The 25151-nt window shown below is 42.6% G+C and overlaps 1 protein-coding gene across 8 annotated transcripts in view; it reads left to right on the top strand.

Moving 5' to 3' along the window:
* The window catches only part of ADGRL3 (adhesion G protein-coupled receptor L3), a 517783-nt gene that overhangs the window by 68050 nt on the left and 424582 nt on the right, over window positions 1–25151 (top strand). For all 8 annotated transcript variants that reach the window (XM_064450191.1, XM_064450192.1, XM_064450188.1 and 5 more), the window contains exon 2: window positions 22185–22251. The gene's annotated coding sequence lies outside the window, so the exon portion shown is untranslated. The remainder of the gene's footprint in view (window positions 1–22184; window positions 22252–25151) is intronic.

The following is a 25151-nucleotide window of genomic DNA, read 5'->3' as shown; positions in this document are numbered from 1 at the left end:
GGAATGATCACAATCCCCTTCCAAGAGACAGCCAAAAATTTTATCTTTGATCTTTCATGTTTTTCTTGAGTAGCAGCTTTTCTGAGAACAATGAGCTTGGATCCATCTATTTAATCCAAGGGTCTAAAAGATGAAGCTTTTCCTTCCCAAATTAACATAGAAGAAAAAAAGAAAAAAAAAGAGATGCCTTCTGCATGTCTGTGTTTGACTTTCACTGGCAAGTTCTCCTTCTCCAACTGTTCTGTTGCTAAAACGTGTGCTTGTCGGGGGTGGAGTGCAGGGTTGTAAACACATGATGTTCTCCAAACATCAAGCAAATCTGGCATCCCCCATGCAGTCCCTATTTTGAATCACAACTGATTTTTCTTTAACCTCTCAGAAATAGTTTGAAAATCCATGTTGTAGGCCTGTAAAGGATAAGCATAACATAAGATCCTGTAAGCTTACTTAATTCAAAGTCTTTATGGCTCGTATTCAGAATGGTGCTATAGCACACATCTTCCTTAATTTTTTTTTTTAATAGTAGATATTCCCATTCTACCTTCTCCTGGAATTAACAATGTCTTTGTCATTCGTGATCAAGATAATTCCAGTATTGAAAAATCACTTTTTAAAAATGATTCCACTTTATGCTTGCTTTCTTCCTCCCTGCCCCCTCCTTGTTGGAAGGATTATAAATGTATGAAAAAATGTATGGCTATTCAGGTCAAATTATCCTTCAGCAATGATTTTTTTTGTTTTGTTTCAAGTCTTACTCCGATACCATACGTCAGAATTTTGGAAGCTCAATTTTTCCGATCCTAATGTCACCTCATTTTTTGGCTGCAGGAAGCAACTGTAGCCTTCAAAGGACAGGAGCGGAGGGAGTTTCGTAAGTACAGGAGAAACAGCTGGGATGCCGTGTGCATGCTCAGTGTGCAGATTGTGTGCTGAGACAGGCAAAGGCACTGGATGTAGCTCCACGCAGAAGAGCCAGCATTCTTGGTGCATCCTTGTCTGCTACTCTTCACCATGGCTGGCTTGTTACTCCTGGAGCGTGAAGAACCTAACGTGTGGGCAAGCGTTACGTACCATGCTGCATACCGTCTTCAGCGATGCTGCTGCTCCTTCAGATACCCAAGTGCTGTCCGAGGCGCTGCCTGATGGCAATGCATCCCACCAGCTGCACTGAGTAGGCTCCTTTATCAAGGTGCCACTTGTTTCATGGTGTTTCCCTTTTCCTTGGGCAAGGAGGTGAGATAGCTGAATCTCTTTCAGGGCTGTTGGAAATCCTGTAGGAAAAAAGTAGAGAGCCCTTGGTGGGAAGTTGTCTAGGATCTTCCGCTGTAGCAGATCAGCATCATTGTGCTGATCTCAATTCTTACTGTACCTTCTTTTTATTAAGGTATGAATAAGAAAACCGTAGGTGGTTGTAAGATGTTACTGTGCAGTTTATTTCTCCTAACCTGCTAAAGTGTATCCTTGCCTGAGGCAATACAACATGCTGTCAGATTGTCAGGGTAGAGTTGTAATAAACAAAAAAAAGAAGGAAAAAAACCCTCTTCATTTTGTTCTGGCCTTAAATGCAGCAAGATGGCAAAGAAATCCAGTGTAAACCTTTAGGCAGTCTATGCCTTTATTGCAGCCCTTGAAAATAATCCAGGAAACAAGCATAATTTGGAGTGAGTGGTGAAATGCTGTGTTTCTCTTTAGCGAGCTCTCTGCAGCCTTCAAAGGCAGGGGCAATGACTGGTGGAAAGAGGATTTGTGTGTCGTCGAAGGGCCACCCTTTATCCTAAAAATGACCTGATTGCCTAATTATTTTTTTGTTTCGCTAACCAGCTGTTGTTATAAATAGCAGCGTCATATGGACTGGAAGGGCTGAATGTGGATGTTTTTACATTGCTCACTTTGCATTTCCCTTCTGTACTTCAAAGATTCGTTGTTTGTGGCTTTGTTTTTTGTCTCTCCCGTTTTTCCCCCCAAGCAAACAAACACACACAAACCAAACGATTTTGTCAGAGTTATAAAAATCTCAGGGTTAAGCTGCAGACTTGGCAGTGGAATATCCAAAACTGCTTCTGATTTAGTTTTGTAGGATGGTACCTATCAAGTCCATGATGCCTCTTTTTAAGCAAGCATTATGTACCCTCATCCTAAGCAAATTGCGTGCCAGGTGTTCTGTGTATATGTACATACATCCATCTATATATGTATATGCAGATACGTGTGTGTTTGTATGTATATCCACTAGGAAATTTAAGTAAACTATTTACAACAAGGTCCTTAGCTTGCAATGATATCATGTGGCTAACATTCACTGCACCTTCCTTGGCAGATTTACAAGAGAGCAAGAAATGAGCAGACACCTCTGTGGCAGTGTTTGAGCTTTGTAAAGTGATCTGCTGGCTTTGCCAGCAGCTGCGTTTTCCTAACTCACTTTGGGGCACACCATATGCCCCTGCTAGTGCTCGTGATGGTGCAGGAGCCCTGTTTTGGGGGGGTTGTGACCTAGGGAAAAGGAGGGAGGTTTCGTGTTTGGTTTCTGCTATTCATGGGATGGGGCCACCTGTAGCTTCCTTTTTCCTCTATGGAAGGTATTGATTTGAAGACAGGGTTTTCTGTTGTACATCAGTACCACACTCCAACTTTCATTTGCAGTATTTCTAAATGGCGTAAGGGGTTAAATGCAACCCTGTGTCTGGTTGTAACATGCAAGGAAAAGACTAAAGGGGATTCCCAGCTGTACAAAACACCTGCCTGTGGAAAGGAGGCACCAGGGCTCCCCTACCCTGAAACCATTCCCTCTCAGCAAGGTTAATCTGCTCGGTAGCTGAGGGTAAATGCTTTCTGAAATGCTTCCTGAATGCCAACTGCTCAAGAAGTTTACAAAAGGATGAAATCACAGTGGGTTTTGGTCCTCTCAACCCTGTCCCTTAGTGCTTCTGCACTGCTCTGTAGCCTCATCTCCTGAACCCTATCCCACTGGTCCAAGGAGGGACAGTGGAAGTTCAGTGAGCAGCTTCACAGTATTTTTGTATTCCCTCATCTGTTGGCCTCATATTTTATTCCCTGCAAAGTATTGAAATGCCGAAGATAGTTATTAACATAATTTTAAATCCTTTGTGCTGTTTGTCACAGATGTATTGCTGTGCTCCAGAAGCAGTAATGAATTTATTTTGTCCTTACCATTGCAAAATGTCTGTATGTCTATTTACCTGGGTGGCTCTGCAGATGGGAAGGTGAAGGTTGGAGAACTGCAGCTGCTCGCTGCAGGTTTGGGGTCAGACTTGCCCTCATAGTGAGTGTGTGTTGTGCTCTGTTTACTTGTCATGGTTTCAGCTGGGATAGAGTTAAATTTCCTCATAGTAGCTAGTATGGGGCTGTGTTTTGGATTTGTGCTGGAAACAGCGGTGATAATGTGGAGATGTTTTAGTTGTTGCTAAGTAGCACTTACACTGGTCAAGGACTTTTTCAGCTCCCCGTGCTCTGCCGGGTGCACAAGGAGCTGGGAGGGGGCACACCCAGGACAGCTGAGCCCAACTGACCCAAGGGATATTCCATACCGTATGGCGTCATGCTCAGCATACACAGCTGGGGGAAGAAGAAGGAAGGGGGGGGACGTTTGGAGTGATGGCATTTGTCTTCCCAAGTAACCGTTATGCGTGATGGAGCCCTGCTTTGTTGGAGATGGCTGAGCACCTGCCTGCCCATGGGAAGCAGTGAATGAATTCCTTGCTTTGCTTTGCTTGCATGTGCGGCTTTTGCTTTACCTGTTAAACTGTCTTTATCTCAACCCATGAGTTGCCTCACGTTTACTCTTCCAGTTCTCTCCCCCGTCCCACCAGGGGGGAGTGAGCGAGTGGCTGCGTGGTGCTTGGCTGTTGACTGGGGCTAAACCATGACAAAGAATGGGCTCCCCTTACTTCAGTTGTAGTTGTACGTGCACTAAACTTTTTCAGTGGATCCTGAGCTCTCACTTCAGCTTTCTGATGCATTTTATCTTTCTGGAAGTTCAACTCCCACTTCAGCCTCTCAGATTCAGTCCTGTTCAATGGGGAGCCCCAAACCAGAAAAGGATGCTGTTGGTGACTGGGAAAGCATGAATGCTCTCAATGCCTTCCCCTCAAGACAGCTCAGGTCTTCACAGAAAGCTCTTGGAAACATGTGCATTGAGCAGAAGGGAGCAATGCAAAGGGACTGGATGGGAAGGAGAAAAGGCATCTGGCAGCACAAGAAACAGACAGCATCCTTCTTATGGGGGCGTCCAGTTTGGGAAAGCCAGAGACATGAATTAATTCCTTTTCCCAGGGGCTGAAGCAGAGAAACAGGTAGGTCTCCACTGAAGTGTTGCTGAGTGCTCAGTGCCTCCCAGTGCTTGCCTGCCGTCATCTCACTGGGTGCTGCCAGCTCTGCCTGCTGAGCTCTGTGCGCCTCCCAGCCCCGCTGTATTCTGCTGAATATGCTTTTTCTTTGTGCAGCCGAGTTCATTTTCCTGCAGTGGAGTCCCTTGTGAGGCTCCCTGCCTCAGGAATTTGGCCATCAGCCTTCAGGAGATGCTGCCTGCAGGATTCGAAAATAGCATCCAACCTTCTGCAGGGTCTCCCTGGCTGGGGTAGGTGGACCATCCCTGCACCTTGGCTCCACCAACTTCAGTGCCAAGGTCTACCTCTAGGCACCTCACTCTTATTTACCTGTGTAAAAATTTAACTGGCACTTGGGGTTCTTGGTTTCTCCAAAGCCTAGGCTGCCTCTGGCTGACCTCCAGCCACAGCAGGGGAAGGGAAACCTGGCTGAGCAGTGCCCCTCTCTCAGTGGGGGGAAGGAGTGTTTTGTTCCAGATGTGCACTGGTTCCACGCAGTTCACCAGGGATGTGTTGCTGCCTCCTAGTAGAGCGGAGGAGTTATGCAGGTCCGATTCCCCTGCAGAAGAGCACAATGCTGCTGCCTTCCCGTGCCAGTAAGTTCTTACTTCCTGGGAAACAAAATGGCTAAAAGGAATAAAAAATTTTTGCGGACTTTGGAAGCAAGCCTCTGGCTCAGGGTCCCATTACTTTCTCTTTTCTCTGCCTTACTGGTATTTATGGAGACAGATTTTTTTCATTGTGGAGGAGGTGGAAAGGGGAGGAACGCTCCTAAAATGCTCAGTCCCTTCCTCTTAAATACATGTTCCCCATGTTGTCTCATTTCCAGGCTTAGGCATAATGTAGCTATCGTAGTCTCCCCCTTGGCCTCGTCATGCAGCATAGCATATTTTTGCCCTTAAGCAAGGGAAACAGATGATAAGCTGAAGCTAGCTGTCCTTGTATTGGAAGGGTCGGAGTGGGGCCAGCAATCCCTGCTGCCGTGGGTACGTGCCTGCTACTGACGCCTTGCTTGCCATGAATCCATGCCATGTGCCAGCTGCTTCTTTTCACAGCGATGCAGCATCCTAAGAAGTTGCGGTGTTGGGGAAATGGTCAATGCGCTCTTAGTCCTCTCTTTGCAGTCTGACAATGAGAAGCGAGGAGCTAAAGCCAAGCCAGGAGCAACTAGTGGATGAAGAGCAAGCAAGTGGGTGCCTCAGCCTCAGAAGTACTAACCAAGAGCAAACCCTTTGAAAGTCAAATGTCCTTTCTTCTCCAGTCTAGAAGGCTAAAAGGTCTTGATATCTGTGGAGGGCTCATGGTCCTCACTGGAAGGTGACCTGTTGTGGCCCTTGTGCCCGCTACTCAGTGTCACTTCTCTGCCAGCTGCCCTTCTGTCAGGAAGAAGGCTACCAGTGTGAAAGAACTTTATTGTCCTCACTTAAGGAGCGGTTTATCAGTTAGGCATTGTTTTAAAGCTTTAGACTTTGGCTGGTTTGGGGATCTCCAGTGATGTCAAGTTGTTCAATGTCTATGCTTGTACCTCACCTTCCAGGCATCCTGCTGATATGTCCTTGTGAAGCAAAATGTTACTCTTCATTTCTTGTAGAGGTGAGAGATGACGTATATGTACACAGTTTCTGGGTTTTCTTCAGCTTTCATAGTAGGAAAAGTGCTGACTGATAGATACAGACTCCCATCTTAGACTTCGCTCCCATGGAAATGAATACGGACCTCTGCTATTGACTTCAGAGGATCCTGAGCAACCTTGGCAGGTGAGAATGCACAAGGTATGGTGCAGGTCAGGAGAGGAAATTGGAGGAAAAGGAGTGTTGCTGTATGATATCTGCAAATCAATTTTTAGAGTTGTGTTTTCCCGTTTGAGCGCTCAGCCGAGTAGCCTGCCTTCACCTTCTGTTCCCAAGAAAATAAGAAGGAGAAACCACTGCGTTAGCCAGAAGGAACGTAGCTGCAGGAGGATCACCAAGTGCACCCAGCAGCATTGTCCCTTGTGCCTCATGTTAGCCTGTTTGACATTTGGAGTTCCTGGAAAGCTGTCTGTGTTCATACTCCTTGGGAGGGTTGGTGTTTGCAGAAGTCACGTGAAGTCCTGCTGTGATAACTTTTAATGAGTGCAGGGTGTTGCTCAGGAGGTTTCCTGCCTGCTGTCTAAAATGCCAAACCTCTTGATCGCCCTCAAAGACCTTGCAGCACGTTCAGACTTTCCCACTGCTGAAGTATTCTGCTTAACAAATACCCCCAAAGACAACTTTAGATTAGTATGACTCTGACTGCAGTACGAGGCTATCAAACGATTTCTCTCACCATTTCATTATTTTTCCTTTTGCTCTTTTTTCTAGAAGCGTGGGCTTGTGTCTTGCCTATCTTCCCCTCCACTCCCACGGGAAACACCAGCAGCTTAACCGTTTTCAGAAAGGCAAGTGTGTCCCTCAGTTTGACAAAGTTTGTGCAAATACATATGACTTTTCTAGGGTCAGTAGTGGTTTTGTGGTCCAATCTCCCACCTTAAGCAACTGGATTGAGTACCAAGTTGGACATAGATTTATGTGCTACGTACATAGGAAAGGCAAATAATTTGCCCAGACATCAGAAACTATGATTCCCATGTAGCAGCGATACTAGATCCTCTTTCCTTATAATGTAGCCACTGAGTTTAATTCATCCCTGATGATGAGAGATGTACCGGCTCTTTTCTGTGCCATATCCCTTGCTGTATTCCTGTTGATGCAGTCAGCAACATGCAAGACAATTAAGATTATTTACTCTCTGAAGCGCTGTGACTAAAAGAGAAAGCTGACTTGTAAGCATCTTTGAGGATAAGCCTAAGAACACATCTATCATTGGGGGTGGGGGGGTGGGGGAAGAGAAGCTGCAAAAATGGAAAAACGGTCTAAGAGATCTTGTCTGTAAAACACTTATTTATTTGCCTCTTTTTTTCCTTTTTTTTTTTTTTTCTTTTTCCCCTATTTAGCTGGATGGGATAGTACTTTATGGGCTGTGTTAACTATATCTTGGCTGCAAATTGACTCTGACTTGGACACTGCTATGAAACATAGAGATGAGCCAAAGCGGGATCTTACTGCATGATGTCCAGAGCTGTCGTTGATCTGAAACCCTTGCAGCTTGCCACTGCTCAGGTGGTGGGTGGCTCTCGTCTCAAAGGGGTGCAGGACTCAAGTCAGGCTGAAGCACGTAGATGTTTGGGAATCAAGGGACCACAGATGTGCTGAGCAGGACCACAAATCATGCATTAGCTTGCATTTGCACTGTGCTCTGAAGATGATAAATGCTGTCTTAAATATTCACTTCAGTGTGAATTAAATCCAATAGAAATTTGGTTTAGACTTTATTTTCATAATGTTGCAATTGGACAAACATTTTTTGTGGTGATTTTCTGGTTTTGTTCATTTAAGTATTTATGAAAAATACAGGTAAAAGATTCCATAAAGAAAGAAATTTTGCAGTATTCAACTGACTGTCTTGATTTTCAGTTCTGTGGTGTTACTGTAGCACCAAATCCTGCAGATTCCTTTCCTTTTGTGGCTACAGTGAAGATGTGTATGATGAGGTCGAGAAGAGTAATGTTTGCATCAGGAGTTACCTCTAGTCTCCCACTTTCTGGAGTGGGGCGCAGGCTGATCAGGAATGACTGCATTCGGTACAGTCAGAGCAGGGAGCTGAAATCCTCTGGCTGGTGTTACACAGAAACCCAGGGTAGCTGAGCCATCAGTCCCTTCCAGCCCAGAAATGGGAGAATCTAGGCCAGGATTCAGGGAAACACTAAAAATTAGGCTTTAAAACACAACCTCCTGAATCTGAGACATGCTAAGCCCCCAGTGGCTCCCGTGGGATGTCAAAAGTTGGTTTGGGAACCTCAGCACAACAGAGGATAAGGCTGCTTTATCCAGGTGACTGAAGGCGGTTGGCTTTAGGACTTATTTTGGGAACCCCAGCCTGTGTTTCTGGGGGATTTATCTTCTAGTAGCCCAGACCTGTGTTTGCAGCAGTGAGGATGCTGCCTGCCTGATCGAGGTCTGACATGCAAGGACCTATATGGTCCTAGCAAATGATAAAAATATATAAGGAGGTTTTTTGGTGTTTTTTTCCCCACTCCCAGTAAGCCTTGCTGGGTAAGACAGTTTAATTTCTTTGTGTTCTTCATCCTCCTAATGTGCTGCGCAAAATCTCAGCCTTTAACAGTTTTCACCTTGTTGAATTCACCATGTATATTAGTACAATGAATGAGTCATCTGGCATATTTAAGTGCAAACCTTAGGAGAAGATAGGTCTAAAATTGCCTTTTCTACTGGAAGCTGATAAGCTCGTTACATATGCAAAAAAGGATGTGTATATCACGCAAAGCCAGTATATGACTTGGTAGCGAAGACCAGTCTGAAATACAAAATATATGTAACGATGAATTTAAACACCTTACTAAATCACAGCTGTGCCATTTTATTAGACATTGTTTCATAAACTATGAAAGCTTTAGCTATCATATAAATCTGTCTCTTAATAGGCAGCAGTTACATTTCTTTATAATTTATTTCTCTGATACTGCTCAGCAAAAACGCACCTTCCTGGCAGCTTCGCTTATATACTACATTTTGTTTATCACATCAAGCCAAAATTTCTTGCCATGCTCTCTGCTGGTGCCATGTAAATAACAGAAATACAATCTAGAGGTTGTGAAGATAGGAGTTACAAAGAAGTCCTTGTGTTGCTGGCCCTGAGCAAGGGGTTGAGATGGGCTTCTGCAAGCAGCGTCTCACATTTCTCATCTGGGACCACCCACTGCTTAGGGTTTGCTTAGCGCCAAGAGCAGCAGGACCTCTTACAGCAGTTCAAAATGAACATGATAAATATACATCAGCCATCAGGAATTCTGGTATCCCAGTTCAGACCGGTCGCTGAACTGGGATATTTTATTACCCTAGTGTGATGGTTGCTTGAGTCACTTGTTTGAGATGTGGGAATAGGTGTGAACATCTTTCATAAGTGTTCTAGGAGATCCCAGCTGGCAAGTACCAAATAAATGACAATTTGAGGATGCTGAACATGACCTATGATGCTGGTTAGGTATGCGTACAGACTGCCTTTCAGGGTGGTTCTCACTTCAGTTGTCACCGTCCCCCCCAGCCGTCTGGCATGGAGCAGCAGTTGGCATCCAGGAGCTGTGATGGGTTTGTCCATCCTTCTTTCACTTAGATCATTAGTGTCCCACCACCAACTCCAGTCAATCAAGAGAGTGGTATCCCCCAATCCTAAGTCTACCAAACGTTTTTACATTTTTCTGTGAAGAGTTTTTACTGATAAATCTAACACTGGATGAAAACATACTGCCTCTCAATAGTCTGCTAAATGGCTAGCACTGGCTTTTTTTCATACTGTTTAAACAATTCTATTCTCCCTTTGTCATTTGTTTGATGTTTTTTCAACCAACATTCTTGCTCTAATAAAATATTTTGAACACTGTTTCTCTGTTTATGCTTCTACATATCAACGAAGAAGCACCAGCAGGAATGGGGATAGAGAGAGATTTCTCTGTGATGTTCAGCAGCTGATGCTTTCTGGCCAAATGTCGTCATACAAAAAGAAGAGAAATTTAAAGTTGTTTTTTTATTATTATTTTTTCTGTTGTTCTAATTACTAGCGGTTTGTTTTCTTTTTTTTTAGGTCAAACCATTAGAAAAACTCCTTTTCCATGTTAAGGAAAGCCTGAGCGGTGCTCAGCATTTTAAGAGTTGATGATTACTCTCTTATTCACAGTTGGTTTGTTTTTAGATATAAAACTGTGGTATCCCTTGAGACCTCCTTGTGCAAAACTTCCTTGAAGGAGCACCTGAGAAAAGTGCACTTTTTCTTAGTGCATTTTTTTCTTAATTCAGAAAGGATTAATAATTTACGTCACTTGGGAAAAACACATCAGTTGAAACCGACACGCCTAGAAGATAGTCAAGTTCTGTCGGCTCCAAATGAGTGCAGTTTTCTAGAAGTCAAAAGGGTCTGCAATGTAAGCTTAGAGAGGGTACAGAAACGTCAGCCTGTGGGTTGATGCATCTGTTAGCAAGGACCACCACACAAAAGTTCTGATTTACCCCAAACCAGTCTCTTTGCAATAGGTTTTTCTCACAGCCATCCCATTCAGTGTGTCTCTGTAATTTAAATAAGCAATTTATCTCCTTTAAAAAGTATATGCTTGCCTGGAATACTTTCCTGCATTTTTAATTTCCTTTGCTTGTGTCAGACTATTGATGACATTGCAAAATGAAATGAATATTTGATTGCAGAATTTATAACAAATGCAGGTCTAATTGCTTAAGCCAGTCATGTTTATATATCTGATGCCATCAAACTTCTTTTGGAAAAATACAGCTCAGTTTGGCAGGGCGCTTCACCACATCCTTATTTTTCATCTGCATTAGTTTTATGGATGCTGCTGACACTCCTCAGTTATGTGAAGCTGAGAGGGGAGCTGGCTTGTTTTCCTTCTGCAGCAGTAATGCTAAAGTTTAAGCCCCGTATTAAGGATGGTGTGGCAGCATGCACCAGCGAATCCTGGTATTTTAGAGCATATGTAGAGTTAAGCACATCCTTAAGCTGTGCGGTCGGATGCTTTGCAACACTGAGTAGATGTACCCATCAGCTGAATGGAAGAGAAGTGCTACTAGGAGCATCCATCTTGCCTGAGATTCAAGAAGAAGCTGGGAAAGCGATGTTTTTGCTATTTGGTCAGGTGTCTCAAATGCAAGAGGCAGCTTTGTAACAGAAGGACTCTTCTGTCACGGATATTTAAGCAAGTTATTAAAACACTTATTCTTGTCCTTTCTGTGAAAAATTGTGGTGAGTAGTTGAGAGATGATTTGTTTATGCTGGCGAACTGCAAGTAAAACTTTGTCTTTTATCTTTTAAAAAATTTAGGGTGAAACCAAGCAAGGAAATTTTAAAAGTAAAAAAAAAAATAATTAAGCTGTTGAAAAGAAGTGACCTTCTTAAACACACAGAGAAAATGTGTGTCAGTGAGAGTTGGTTATGTGTGACCTCTGGGAAACAAAAACAAATGACAATTAAAATGCATTTATTTGTTCTGAAGGGAAAACCAGAATTTATTTGATTCTTGGCTACCCTTTTTGTATCGCAATGCACAAGTTAAGGCATTTGATCTTAATTCCAGAAATTTTCCTGAAAAGGGAGGTTTATACAAATTTCTTGGCTGGAGTTGAGCTATTAGCAGCATAGCACCTGTTCTAATTGTGTGGCCATGAGAAGACCTCTCTGTACGGTGGGGTGACGCTTCACCCACATGAGATGGGGTGATGTACATGAAGGCCAGGCTTGAGTGTCTAAACGTTCGTTAAAACTCTTGCAGAGTTATGGAGGAGGATAGCTCCTGAGGATTTTAATGGGATTGTAGGTGTGCAACAGCTGTTGTTAGGTAGACCATTAAAGATACAAGTACCTCATGTCAGAAAAGTTTGCTGGACACGTAGAGCAGCTCTTGCTCCCTTTTGGCTTGGGACGTTTCCAACGCTCAATCCTGGAGCTACTATGAGCCACGGTGTTTCTTTTTGTAAGCTGTTCCACTTTCTGGTGCAAAGAAAAAAATATTTTTAATGCAGAATTCATTTAAAAACATGCACATAAAAAAAAAAAGCCCCTACAGCTGTTTGAAAACTGTTCGGAAGTATGGCATATTAGAAGTAGTCCCAGCTGAAATGGATTATCAGGCAGAGTTCAAGCGAGGAGGTCAAACGTGTAAACTGAATGCAATTTATCTTGTGGCGCTGCAGTTTAACACATGGTTGCAGCAATAAAGAAATAATACCCACATGCACATATTCACACCTAATGATTTAAGGATAACTGGAAAAGGTCTTAAAAGGCATTAAAAGGCTTCTGATGACATCATGCTATCTGGGGTAATAAACCAAAGATGGCTGAAGTCAGTTCCAAAACAGCTCTATCCAGAGATGTCTTTATAAGCCTGCCTTTATATTTCACATCTCAGGAAAAAGGTATTGAACACTAGTATTGCATACTACCTGTTTGAGGGGACACTGGATTTCTTCATGCTACATTTTATTTAGTTTTTTTCACATTTACAGAAATCCTTTAGTGCCCAGGTTAGCTGCATTTACAGATCTTTGAAACTTGTGGGATCCTGTGCCCCTTAGAAAACCCGAAGAAAATTTTGGCAGGGCATGAATGTGCAGTTTCCTTGGTGCCTCTCCTTTTCAGAAAGTTTTATTTTCTGCTTTAGGGGGAGCAGGAGGCTTTTTTCTCCCTCCCTTTTTTAAAATCTTCATCATTAGTTAGAGGACTTCACCCTTAATTTGGATAGCAGATCCTTGCATAGTTGAATTCATGATGGTGTCTGCTTAGAGACCCCCTGCTTCCCTGGTGGCTTCAGATCCTGGTGGCCCAGGATTTCCAAAGCCCATGCTTTGCTGGTGCTGCAATGTTGGTGATCCTTCAGTGCATCGGGACCACATGTGGTATTTTCTTCGACAGGTTGTAAAGCTCATGAAATGAGCTCATAGAAGCTCACTTAAAGGTCATGGATGATGCTTATGAAAATCTGGTTACCCTGGGACTTGTAGATTAGACCATGTTGCCTTGAGACAATGAAGCTTGTTAACAACCTTTAGTCTTGTGTTGGATATTAATATCATCTAAAGTTGTGCATGTGTGTTGATCACGCTATGATATGGGAAGGTATTCTTCTGCACTTTGAAAGATGTTTACTAATGTCACCAAAATAGAAAAGGTGATGGGCCTCCTTATGGAGGAGGAACTGTGACTGGTGAGCCACTTGAATTAAAAGGTCAAGATAATTCTGCATTTCAGTCACATTGGATGCTAAGTTTAATGATAAAGAGCTGTTTTGAAAGATGCTTTAGGTGGCATAAACTCCAGTGAAGTATGTTAGTGTCACATTAATAATAATTATATAGAAGTCTGACAAACTCATCTTGAGCAGCCTCTATTAGACACAATCTAGGAATGAAATTTAAAGTAGAAGGTAATTTCTAGATGCAATTAAAAACTTGTCAGAGAGCAGAAGCAGCCACTTTCTGTCTCATTTTGATTGTAAGCACTATAACAAAGTGGCATTTTCCTTCCTGTAACTTGAGCTAGTGCAGTATCTGATGCAGTTGCATATTTGATGCATTAAGCTCTGATGCTGTTCTCAAAGGAAAAATACCCCAAACTTGTTTTCTGTGGTAGTTTTCTTTTAAGGACTTTTAAAAAAACAAGTCCCTGAAATATCAGTGGCCCTTATTTTAACCATAATCATTTCAAGATGTGATCCCTGCAGAAAACTATTGAGTTGGCGTGTTTGCAACTTTTCCTTATCCTCACATGCCAGTTGCTTGGGGCATAGTAACTGGAGTACGTAGCTGTCCTTCCAGCGCACCCTCCCAGGCTACGTGTTTCTGAACTTTTCCTTTGCTTGTGCCTGCTTATCTTTTATGTTATTGAGGAACTTTATATGTGCAAGAGGTGGAGTCTCCTTCCCTGGGGACATTCAAAACCCGCCTGGACGCGTCCCTGTGCCCCCTGCTCTGGGTGTGCCTGCTCAAGCAGGGGGGTTGGACAAGATGATCTCCAGAGCTCCCTTCCAACCCCTGCCATTCTGTGCTTCTGTGACAACAGCCTTGGGGCTTCTTTGGTTTTAGGCCAAAACCGTTATACTTTGCTGTTTATGTATCCCCATCCACCACTTCCTGTGACCCCCATGTACTTCTGGCCTGGGTAGCCCTTCCTTGTAATCAAGCCATGGATGGACTTTTTAACTGTAACTATCTAGCACCAACGATGAGTTTGTGTATCCCAATCTGATTCTCCCACCTGCGTTCCTAAGAGCCATTAGCCTCGTTTCATGTTAGCAAAATTTGGGGGATAGCGTTAAGGGGAGACCGTCGATGGGGCTAAAATAATTTTTGTATGCTGCTCTCCATGTTTTTATCTTGACACTTCCCACAAGCAGACCATGTAATTGGAGATCTGTGGGTGCTTTGTCCTCATTTCTCACACCACCGGGCTTTTCAAAGAAACTGGTGGGGGCTAAGAAGAGAGAGCTCGTTTTAACTCAGTATTATTGGACTTGATGCCCCACAAAACCTCAGTGCCCATGACTATGCTGGGATCATATCTTAGTTCACATATCACCTGCAACTTGCAGTGACCATCCCTATCTGCTCTCCATGAGGTTCAGTGACATCCCTGTAGGACCATCCCTTTGCGAGTATATTTCCATGGTTCAGGATGCCCTTGGGCTGCAAGCTGTGGTGGACCTTCATGAGTGTGTCCCCAGCTGTGCTCGACAGCGATACAGAGCTGGGGTAGGCGCCTTGCAGCTCTTATTTTTGGTTACGTGTCAGACAGGGCTGCCTGGTGGCCTGCAGTAAAGCTTGAGGGTTAGGCATGTCCCATCATGAAACACATCATGAAGCCAGTGATTTAGATTTTAAAGAAAACTGTTTTGGGAAAGGACAAAAATCTCTAAACCAAAATTAAAATTAACTATGGGTTGAATGTATACACAGGAGAAAAGTTGCATTAACCCTCTTTTATGAGGATGTTTTAAAAAACCCTCATAACATTGACTTAGCATGGCAAAAATTGAGCCAATATATCCTAAGTTTGAATACTGGTGTCTGGTGGGATTTTTGCTCTGTGTGTGTTGTTTTGGTAAAGATTGGAAGAGTTCTAGTGTTGTGTAGTGCTATGCATTTTATGGCACATTTAAATGTCTATAACATAAATAGCTTTACCATCAGAAGACATAAATGTCAGCCTATTGACACTTTATAAAGACACAAATGGAATGTAGCCTGGCAGACTGGTGCTGGTTTTGAGATTTAATAGTACATCTGTATCATTTATCCCAGTGGGAAATAACACAGGATGTTGCCTTGTAATTTTTACTACTGTATAATAAAATGTAACCATAATAAAGGGTGTCTAAGCAAGTAACACAGCAGATTCTGGATTTTGTCCAGTGTGTCTTTACCACTTATCTTAGGTTAGCTTTGCCCCTGAAACTTTAGGCAACATATGATTTTGACTGGCTACAAATTGAATGTGGTTGTCTAATGTGTTACGTATGTATCTGTAGAGAAAGAGACCCTCCTTTGCCAAATGCATCCCACCTCTTAATTAGCTGGTATCAGCAGTGTATTAGTTTGTTCGTCTTTAAATCACTCACATCCTAAGTTGAACTGTCCTTGAAAGGGTCTGGTCTGCATTTCTGCGCTTCAAAAATGTCTTTGCAGGTTGATTGCTTTCCCAAATGTTCTTACGGTGATATGGTGTTATGTGTGAGTAGCCTTTTGATAAAAACTCAAGCAATGATATTTCATCGAAGCATTGTCAGACTCACGCAAATTGAGAGCCGGGATTTGGTAGGTTTATGTTGGTTGAATTTAACTCATCACTTTTTCCCTGCCCAATGCTAATGGGGCATCTTGCACACCTTCCAGCGTGCTCGGGAGGTGCTGTGTCCTGCCCAGTACCGGTCCTTCCCTAGCTGCAGTTTCTGGGCTGTTGCATTGCTGCAGGATGTGGTTTTTTATTAAAGCCATGAGAAGTCTGAGAAAGGACTTGTCATCCATTTAGGCACTTCCACAGGGGCCTGATAATGCAGAAGGGCTCTCCGGGTGCTTTCTAACATCTGGGCTGCAATGTTCTAAGTGAAGAAAAATATGAAAACATTATTCTGTGCATTTGAGAGTACTGCGCATTTGTAAAAAGACAATTAACATAGAAATGAGGGAGGCTTTTGATTCATCAAGTAAATTCAACAGACTGTGTTTCCTTGATTTTCATTTTAATTAGGATTAATCAATTTTATCACCTAAGGCCTTTGCAGGGAATTTACATGAAATAGAAGTCTTTGGTCAGCGGTGTGCTGGTGTAACAGACCCTGCTTGAAGAAATCCAGCTGTGGCAGGTATAACCAGGATTAGATCTGGCAGGACTCCAGTCTACCTTCTCCTCTCGCATTAAATACCTTGCTGTTGCAGGGAACCCTCTGGGTCTTCCAATACCAGGGCCTGGGATTCACGTAGCTGCCTGGTTGCTTGCTTCTAAAACCACTTGGGACCAGTATATTGCTTGGAAGAAAAAACCCTGGGATACCAGGCTGAAATAATGGCTGCTTTCTGCTCCAAAGACAGGCACAAAAAAGTCTTGCTTAACCGCAGCAACTGTTGGTCCTGACAGCTGGGAGCTAGAGCCAGTTGAGACAAAATGAAGCTGACCTTTTTCTCCTCAAACTCAATATATTTCACAGAAGCGTATGGGTTTGGATGGAGTTTCAGAGGTTCTGTTTGATATGTTAGAAGTGGAAAATGAGGGAAGGGAGCCAGGAAGTTATACAGGAAGGAGAGCAGCATCCCAGCGGCCTCGTAAGGGAAGCAGTGACGTTTAAGTGCATGTTCTGCATGATGCAGAGGAGCAGCATGACTCTAACACACCTTAGGTGAGTGTGGCTGTCCTAGCATTGAGCTATGTCCTCTTTCTTTTTTTTGCTTTATATGCATCTCTTTTAAAGTCTTTTTCTTACCCCACCAAGAAAAAAAGATCTTTGAAAACTGTTACAAAACTAAATTAATCTTTCTGGTTTAGTTGCTAGAGGTATTTGTGAGTGGATAAATTTCATCTTGGAAATTGGAGTCATTTGCAAACATGATGGGCATTTTATTTTTATTGTTTTTCTGTACCAGAAATAGATGTCTTGCTATGAATATTTCCATATAACGTGTAAGTGAAAATTTACCTTTCAGTTTGTTTCCTTAGTGGAAAGGATATTATTGTTCCAGAATATACAAAAGGTAAATGTTTTCCTATTAATTATAGAAGAACAAAATTTCATCCATGTGGGGCTTACAACAGTAAGTATCAAGGGTAGGCTTTAAGCTTCTTGTACACTCAAGTAACAGACTTGAAAGCCATTAGGCATATGAACAAGAAGAAAATGGAGACAGAAGGCAAAAAATGCTGAAGGGAAAATCCTACTGAAAGCTCACAAAGCATTTTCAAGCTTATAGAAATGACCTGCTCCGTTCCTGTTACACAGAAGTGTTAAAATGAGAGCAGGCGACCCCTGTCCCCCAAATCATTCATCTGTTATGTCTGTGATGTATTGAGACTGAATCCTTTCCCAGATGCTGCGGATCTGTCGGGTCCAGGGGAAATTAATGGGATTTTACCGTTTGCTTTGAGGAAAAGAGGACTGGACTTTCTCCTGCTGTCTTTGGCAGGAAGGAGCAAGGAGCTTTCCTGTCTGCTCACTTTAAATATTGCGTCTTTTTAAGCTTTTTTGCCAGATAGCCTAACTTGTGTCGCTGCAATATACTGTGTTGGAAAATTACAGAGGTTAATGTACAGCACTGTGATACGCAACCATAATCGTAGACTCTAACGTCTTTTAAATGGTAAACCAAAGACATTTGTAATACGAGTTGCAGTGAATTGCCTGTAACTCTTGCCAGAGATTAGTTTAGCACTGCTTTTAATATTTTATGCACTGAAGTTGTTGCAAAGACTAAAAGCTTCACTCACTTTACACACTAGTGCTTTGTTCTTTCCCTGTACAAAGCACAACAGAAGCACTCTCTTGCTGATGAATTGTATGGCAGGAAGTTTTATTAAATTCCAGTTACACCACCTTGGAAAGATTTTTGTAGTAATCAGTGAAAACTATATCAGATTTATGGTGTCATAACTGGGCCAGGTAGTTAGAAATATAACCTTTTGTAATATCACTAGTTGCATATTAATATATTTAAATATCTAAAACACATATGAATGATGTAGAAGGTTTTGACTTTAAATGTTACTGTAGAGATTTGACCGTACATAATCCCATTAAAATAGAAGAGTACAAGATAAAATGATCCATTTGCAATTATAATTATGCATATTGAGATTGACCATTCCTTAAAAAATTGGAAGTGCAAGGTGGAGAAGGGCACTTGAGCAATCACTCTTTGCTGAAAGCATTGATGGAAGAATAAAAAAATTGAGGGGGATCGATTTGTCAGTAATGTGCACAAAAAAGTATGGGAAGCATTTCTTTGGAAGGTGAAGGGAAGGTAACTCTTTCGCTGTCATGGTTAGCTTTGCTTGGAGAGCCACCACAAAAATACATGATCAAACACAGAACAGCAAGTAACACTATGAACTACTTCAGCTGCTCTTGACGCTTGATAAATAAAGTGTATTAGCTGATCAGCTTGGTATTGGAGAGTCAGCATGGCCTCATGAGTGCTCCACAGAGGAGGTGGGTTTTGTTCTAGCTCCATCAGTGGCCAGCTGTTTGACCTTGAGCAACTATTTTTTTGTCTCCGTGCCTTTCTTTCTGCTATTCCTTGATTGCCTTGTCCTCTTGGAGGATGAGCTCTTCGGGTGAGAGGTTTCTTCGCATTGTGTTGTGTGAACAATGAAGTCTGAGCCTAGCTGAAGCTCAAGGGGCATCTCTGACACAAATTCTAATTGTTAGCTTTAATCACTTTCATCAGAAGAACTTGGTAATGGAGGATGGCAACGTGCGGGATTTGGAGAGATCTGTAGGGTGCATGTTAATTAAGTCACCATAGGTGAAAGTTGCTGATTTGGTTTCATAGGGCTGACGCAGGGGTGCTAATGCCCTGCAGCAACGCTGTGCTGCTTCATATGGGTTTTCATCTCCAAAAGCATGATGCTGGGTGCTCACTCCTCTACTTGAACAGAAGCCAGAAATGAGGTGCTTGGTACGTTTTAGGAAACAAGGCTTTTTCACAAGCCTCGGGCAGGTTGCCTAAATCTTTGTGTGTTTTTTTTTGTGGGTTCCTCTGCCATGAGCATTAATGACTGAAGTTGGACTGCTTGGCTTTTTGCAGCAAAGACAGCTGCTCGAGGGTGAGCCATCCAGCCTTCGTGGATTCTCCTCCCAGCCTTTGCTGTTGCCGAACAGGCAGTGTTTATCGTTGCTCTCCCTAATAGCAGCTTCTGTTTTGGCGCGGGGGTGCAGCAGCACGCCGGTTTGCAGATTAATTGCCTTTCTTCTGGCATCTAGTGATGCAGAGCAGTATACCCTTGTCCGGTTTGGGTGGATGCATTACTCACCATAGCAGAGGATTTAGAAATATTTAGCCATAGGAATGCCAGCAGTCACATTAATAATACCAGGCTATGTTGAAGTATCTACGTTATCCATTTAGCAGCGATCTCTGCAGGTAGAACTCCAGGGTAACGTGGGATGGAGCAAGGGAGAGAAGGTGATTTTGCCTCTCCATTAGCATCTTAAGTGAAACCGCTTGCCAAATTGTCCAGGCGGAGTACCCCAGGGGAAGAACTGGGTAAGAAATGACAAGTGCTTTCTGAGAAGAAGTACTGTGGGTTTTAGAAGGGAGCAGGATAGTCTAGTGGTGTGGAAAGCAGTAAAAGAAAATAAAAACAAGCTTCCCTTGCATATGGGGCAGGTGCTGTACTGCTGTGAGTATTAGCAAGAGTCAGAGATAAAGCAATGTCTCTTTCTTTAGTGTGTTTATTCCATCTTTTAGGTCTAATGCCAAGTCCCTGTAGTTCCTGCAGTGCACCCGCTGCCAGTGAGCGCCGGCTCTCTAGCAAATATTTTGCAAGATCTTTACTGTGCAGGAATCCCTGTATTGTTCCCTTCTTTCTTTAATAAGAACAGCAATTGCCCAAATTACATTTGAAATCTGCATAGAAATAGCATATGGCGGAGGCCAGCTCAAGGTTATATATTTGGCATTTGGGGAGGGAAGGCAAGAAAGATTTACCAGTCAGTACACTCACATTATGATAAAATACAGGTGAGCTGCGAGGAGAGCATGTGCTGAATCCTAAACTGACACAGAAGAGCCTTAAACCACTGTACGTTGTGCTATCTCTAGCCCTTTATGCTCCAAGCAGAAGTGAAATCTGGGGTATCATAAATGAAACAAAGATCTTGTTTTAATTTCATTTTAAAAATAATTGCAATGAGATGGGTGACAAACATTAACTTCTTCAGAGCAGGCAAACTACCATTTCTCTGGTCTATACTGCTGCTATCAAATCAGAGTTATTTTCCAAAAGGTTCTTGGAACCAGGTGGAAGTTTTGCTATAAAACACGAGTGGAGTCGTCTAAACAAATGGCATTTTTCCTAGAAACAAAGTATATGGATGCCCTCATGAGGTGTTGCCTGGTCTGCTCTGCACTTGTAAAAGTGTTTTTTCCTACTGAAATGATATATTTGATCAAAATCCAAGGCTGAAAACAGCTAACATATGGAGACTTTTTCTTTTGTACAGTGAGAAAAAATAGCTGGTCTTATCCTAAGTTTGTCTGTAAATTTCTTAGGTAGTCCAAAGCCGGCTTATTGCTTGCAGAGGCAATTTTGCTGACAGGTAACCTGGAATAGGTCTGTTTGTCTGTTTTTCTTCCAGAGCATCCATACTTGCCTATTAGAGAGAAATCACTCAACCAGCAACACGCATGCTGGACTTTCAAGCCTTGTTTTAAGTTTTAATTTACTTGTCTGACTTCCAAGGTTACTGAATGCAAGCGATTGCTCCTTTACGACATAAATAAGATGAATTATGCTTTGAGGACCAATGCCTCAGCCTCCTTCTTTTCATACTCTCAGGGGAGTACCTGCCAAGGAGTGCATCGAGCTGGGATGAAGCTTTCCTTTTTTGGCATCAGGGATTAAAGTAGGACTATTCTGGATCAGCTGTGCTGTGAAACCAGAGCCCTAGGACCACTTTTTTGGTCTGCAAAGTTTTTAAGGTATAGGATGGTCTAGGGTGTGTGACCGTGGCAGCAGGGGGACAGCTGTGCTGCAGCCCCTGGTAGGAAAGGCTTGGGGACCCGCCGCTGCAACTGGAGCAATTGGCCACAGTTTAACACTAGGTCCTATTTTAATCAGGCTTTATATTTTTTAATTTCAATACACTTCTTTCAAATGAAATGACCTGTGTTCTCCCCTACAGGTTGCAGAAAACAAGCTGGGCTTGTAGTTAATGTTGGGAGCAAAATTCAGGCAGGAGGACTCATTGCTGTTTCCCCTGCATGGGTTTTTTTATTTTATTTTCTAATTGTTTAACTGGGGCAGGATGGGGTTCCGGGGCCCTGTGCTGTCCAGCTTGACTCTGACAAAACTCTTTTCCACCAAAGTTTCATCAGTAGCAATCCGAATTGAAAGGAGCAATTTTTCTTGTGTAATTAATCCTAATAAAACCAACATTTCCAGGAGGCTGACCTGGATCCATGCATTTAATGCTTTTGTCAATTAATATTACATTTAGCATCTAACACTATAGTTAGAAGAAAATACTAAAGATGTAAGGGGACGGAGGAAATTTAAGATGTAACTGCTGAGGAACAGGAATTAACATCCTTACAATCATAATTTATTTTACATTGTTTTCAGACTAGATACTTTATTATTCTGGTGCAGCAACCTCTAAAAATCTCTAGAATAACAACAGTTCATGCGGATCACACTGGGGTCTGTTATGGTGAAGAGACACTCATGTACCTGCACGTGTGTTTGATATCTACTTGTATATCTAAGTGGCTTGGTTTTTTTTTAATTGGCAATGATAGCTTCCACTAAATTTTCATTCAGCCATTGTTGGTTATGTCTTCCTGTATGGAGATGTGCATCAGAGAGAGTAGAAGTTATTACAGGCTTTTTAAAATCAGATCTGTTGACCAAAACAAGTTGTTCGTTGCTGTACCCTCTGGTGCATGTATGGCAGAAAGTTCATGAGTGCCTGGTAAGTCCTCAGAGGCAAGTATAAATGGTTTTTAATTTTTTTCTTTCTCTCTTTGTTTCCAGAAATGCTGAATTCGGTACTCTGCAAAAAATAGCTTGTGGATTTTTAGCACCTGAAGAACAAGCAAAGGTAATTACTGGACCATATACTCTAGCCTCATTTGTTAGCTGTGCTAAAATATTAAGCTCCTTGACCTGATCACATTGCATGAACCTACAGCACCATCTCTGCATATGGGTTTTGTGTGTTTTCAGTTACACAGGCACAGTTGTTTCTTGAGAGTGTTCCTTTATGGAAAGGGAACAGGGGAACAGAGCAGCAGAGCATGAAAATGCTGAAGCGAAATGGTAGGGAATAACACACTGTGAATTTTTTCAGTTCACTTAGAAGTGAAAATAGTAAAAGGGGGAAAAAAAATCAAAGTTTATATGTGCTAACAGGAAAGGCTGAGGACCTCCCCATATTTGCAAGACCACCTAGCGCAGCCTTGCAGCATGTGGGGCAAGTATCACAGGAGGCTCAGTGTTCATCACTCTTGCAGCAGCCTCCCCTTGTTTCCGTGACTGGGTAACTTATGAGGTGGTGCAGCCTGCTCCAGAAGTTGTGAGCTCCTCTGCTGCCTGTGAGCCTGCCGCTTGCAGCTGAGTGTCTTGATCCTCTTGGGTTGTGACATTTTGCTTGGGCAATGCAGCAACAGGGCTGTGGCTCAGTTGCTGGTGTTAAACAAAATGCTGCTCATCAAACTTTCATGAGCCACTTTGCTGGCGGCTGCATCTTGAAAGAATAGGCTCCAAAAGGCGGCAAGGAAAGCTGTGCTGTTCCATACCTCTACCGTCTCCTGTATTTTCTTCCACCTGCTTTCCAAGGCTGAGGGGCGAGCACCCCTGTGATTTTGCACTTTGCTCCTTTTTGGAGCCAAGTGATGTAGGAGTTGGGCAAGGAGGGCATGGCCAGGTTGAAATGTGGCAGTCCTGCTTCAGCTGGTACGTACTTCCAGCTGTATGGTGATCCAGAGGAGGGATCAGGACCCCACGTCTGCCTTAAAGCCTGTGCATGGCTTCATTATTACTGTGGGTAACCTAGGGGAACCTACATGAGTTGAGCCTTTCAGTTAGTTTTTGTAATAATAAATACAATAACTTCAAAGCGAGAAGAAATGTATGTAGATGCTACAGTATGGAAAGCAAAAAGAAATATATGATTCGAAGGTCTCTACATTTGAGTATAGCAAAGCAAGCATAACGAGATTTAAAAACACAGATGCGAAGAGATGCAGATAGGAGATGTTGCAGTGGTCAGGAAAGCTTCTGTATGAACATGTAACATGTTCTTATGAGACACTTCATTTCATTTCTTGGGTTTGAAAAATGCATGTGGGTGACATCTTGTGTTCACTACATCTGCAGTGCCATACTGCTGATAAGTAGCGCGTGCATTTTAGAGGCAGTATATAAGCCAAGATGACAAATGCAAACAAATTATAGGGTGGACCAATGCTGCCTTCTTCATGTATCAGCATTACAATTTGCTGGAAGCCTATCTTCTCACCCCACAAATAGGAGTGCCATCTCAGTTCTCAGGAAGGATGTTGAAACACACTGAAAGGGCTTAAATTTGCAACTTGATTTGATCCCTCTGTATTTTTTTCATAGCGAACTCTGCATACATCAATTTAATGCAAAATTATGTCAGGAGAGGAAAAATAGCAGATAAAGGGAGAAGCTCTAGGAGCAAATAAACGCTTGATCAAAATGCATTAAATTTTTAGAGAACCACACTCTCCTGTAGTTTAGGCTCATAATGTTTTGAATTACCTTCCATGTGCTAATGAATGGGATTCATTTTGTTGGATATTTCCATTAGGATTTACAGTGTCGTTTAGAACTCTGTAAAGCCTTGTGTCACCATTGCCAGCTCATTTTTCTGCACTGGGACTGTGATGTTCAGGCACTTAACATGTACAGGAGGTGTAGGGACTCAAACAATTACTTGATTTGAGTATAAGTTGGTTTATCCATGTCCTAAAGAAAAACTGAAAAATCCGATTTCTTTAAAATAATGGATTTCCCAAGGGGAATAGTGGAAAGGTGATTTATTCTTTTCTCCCCCTCAGTATCCTGCAAATTACAGTAAGACGCGATGTGTTGGCAAAGAGAAAGACTGAGCTGCACTGTTGAGTTTCACTGGTATTTTACTGCTTTTTTATAAGAAGGCGAAATATTAGTCCAACCTATCTGTGCAATGTAAAATTATCTCAACAAATCCAGTTGTTTGTTTATGCTTTTGGTACAGTTGTAAAGAGATTTTTTTAAAAAATCAGTATTTCTTTTTGCAAGTAAGAAACTAAGAATACCCCCAGATTCATCATGGCTAAGTGCTTTCCAAGGGCTTGAAATGAAACTACCCGTGCTTTAATGCATGTGGCTCAAACAGGGGAATTATTCCCATTGGGCTTCTTAAAAGCTGTAGACATTGTTTTAAAGTTTAAGCATAAGAAATATTGTAAGTAGATAAGGGCACGTATATAGCAAAGAAACGGCCGCTCACATTGTTATACTTGATCAGTGAGTCATTTTTGTCAGCTTTTCCTGTTCTCTGTCAGGTGGTTGCACGCAATTCTTTTTTTTCAGCCTATGAAAGGGATCCCACAGAGTCTTTTAGCTCTGTTGATGTTAAGAGCAGGACAAATGCGAGTTCCGTAATTCCTCCAAATTCAGTGGCATCCTTTCATTCGGTACCACACGGCACTAGGTTGCAGTGGCTGAGCAAGGGATGTATCAGATGCATTTCATTGTATTGAAATGATGCTGACTGCTCCGTGTGTGCGCTATCCCCTAGGAAAGGCTTTGCCCCATCTTATGGGAGAGGTGACCTTGGTGGGGGTGTTCAGCCCCACGAAATGGGGGCTTTTTGCAGGTGGAGTGGATTTCATGCTGTGCTGCTGTTAGCATTGGTGAGTGCGGTCCGAAGCTTCAGAAATCGAGACTGTGCTTTTATTCCCTGTGTGGCCAGGCGAAAGTAAGAGATCC

The sequence above is a fragment of the Phalacrocorax carbo genome, chromosome 4 (genome assembly GCF_963921805.1).
Source record: "Phalacrocorax carbo chromosome 4, bPhaCar2.1, whole genome shotgun sequence".
Lineage (NCBI taxonomy): Eukaryota > Metazoa > Chordata > Aves > Suliformes > Phalacrocoracidae > Phalacrocorax > Phalacrocorax carbo.
The sequence above is the reverse complement of the archived record's forward strand: the minus strand, read 5'-3'. Positions and strand labels throughout refer to the sequence as shown.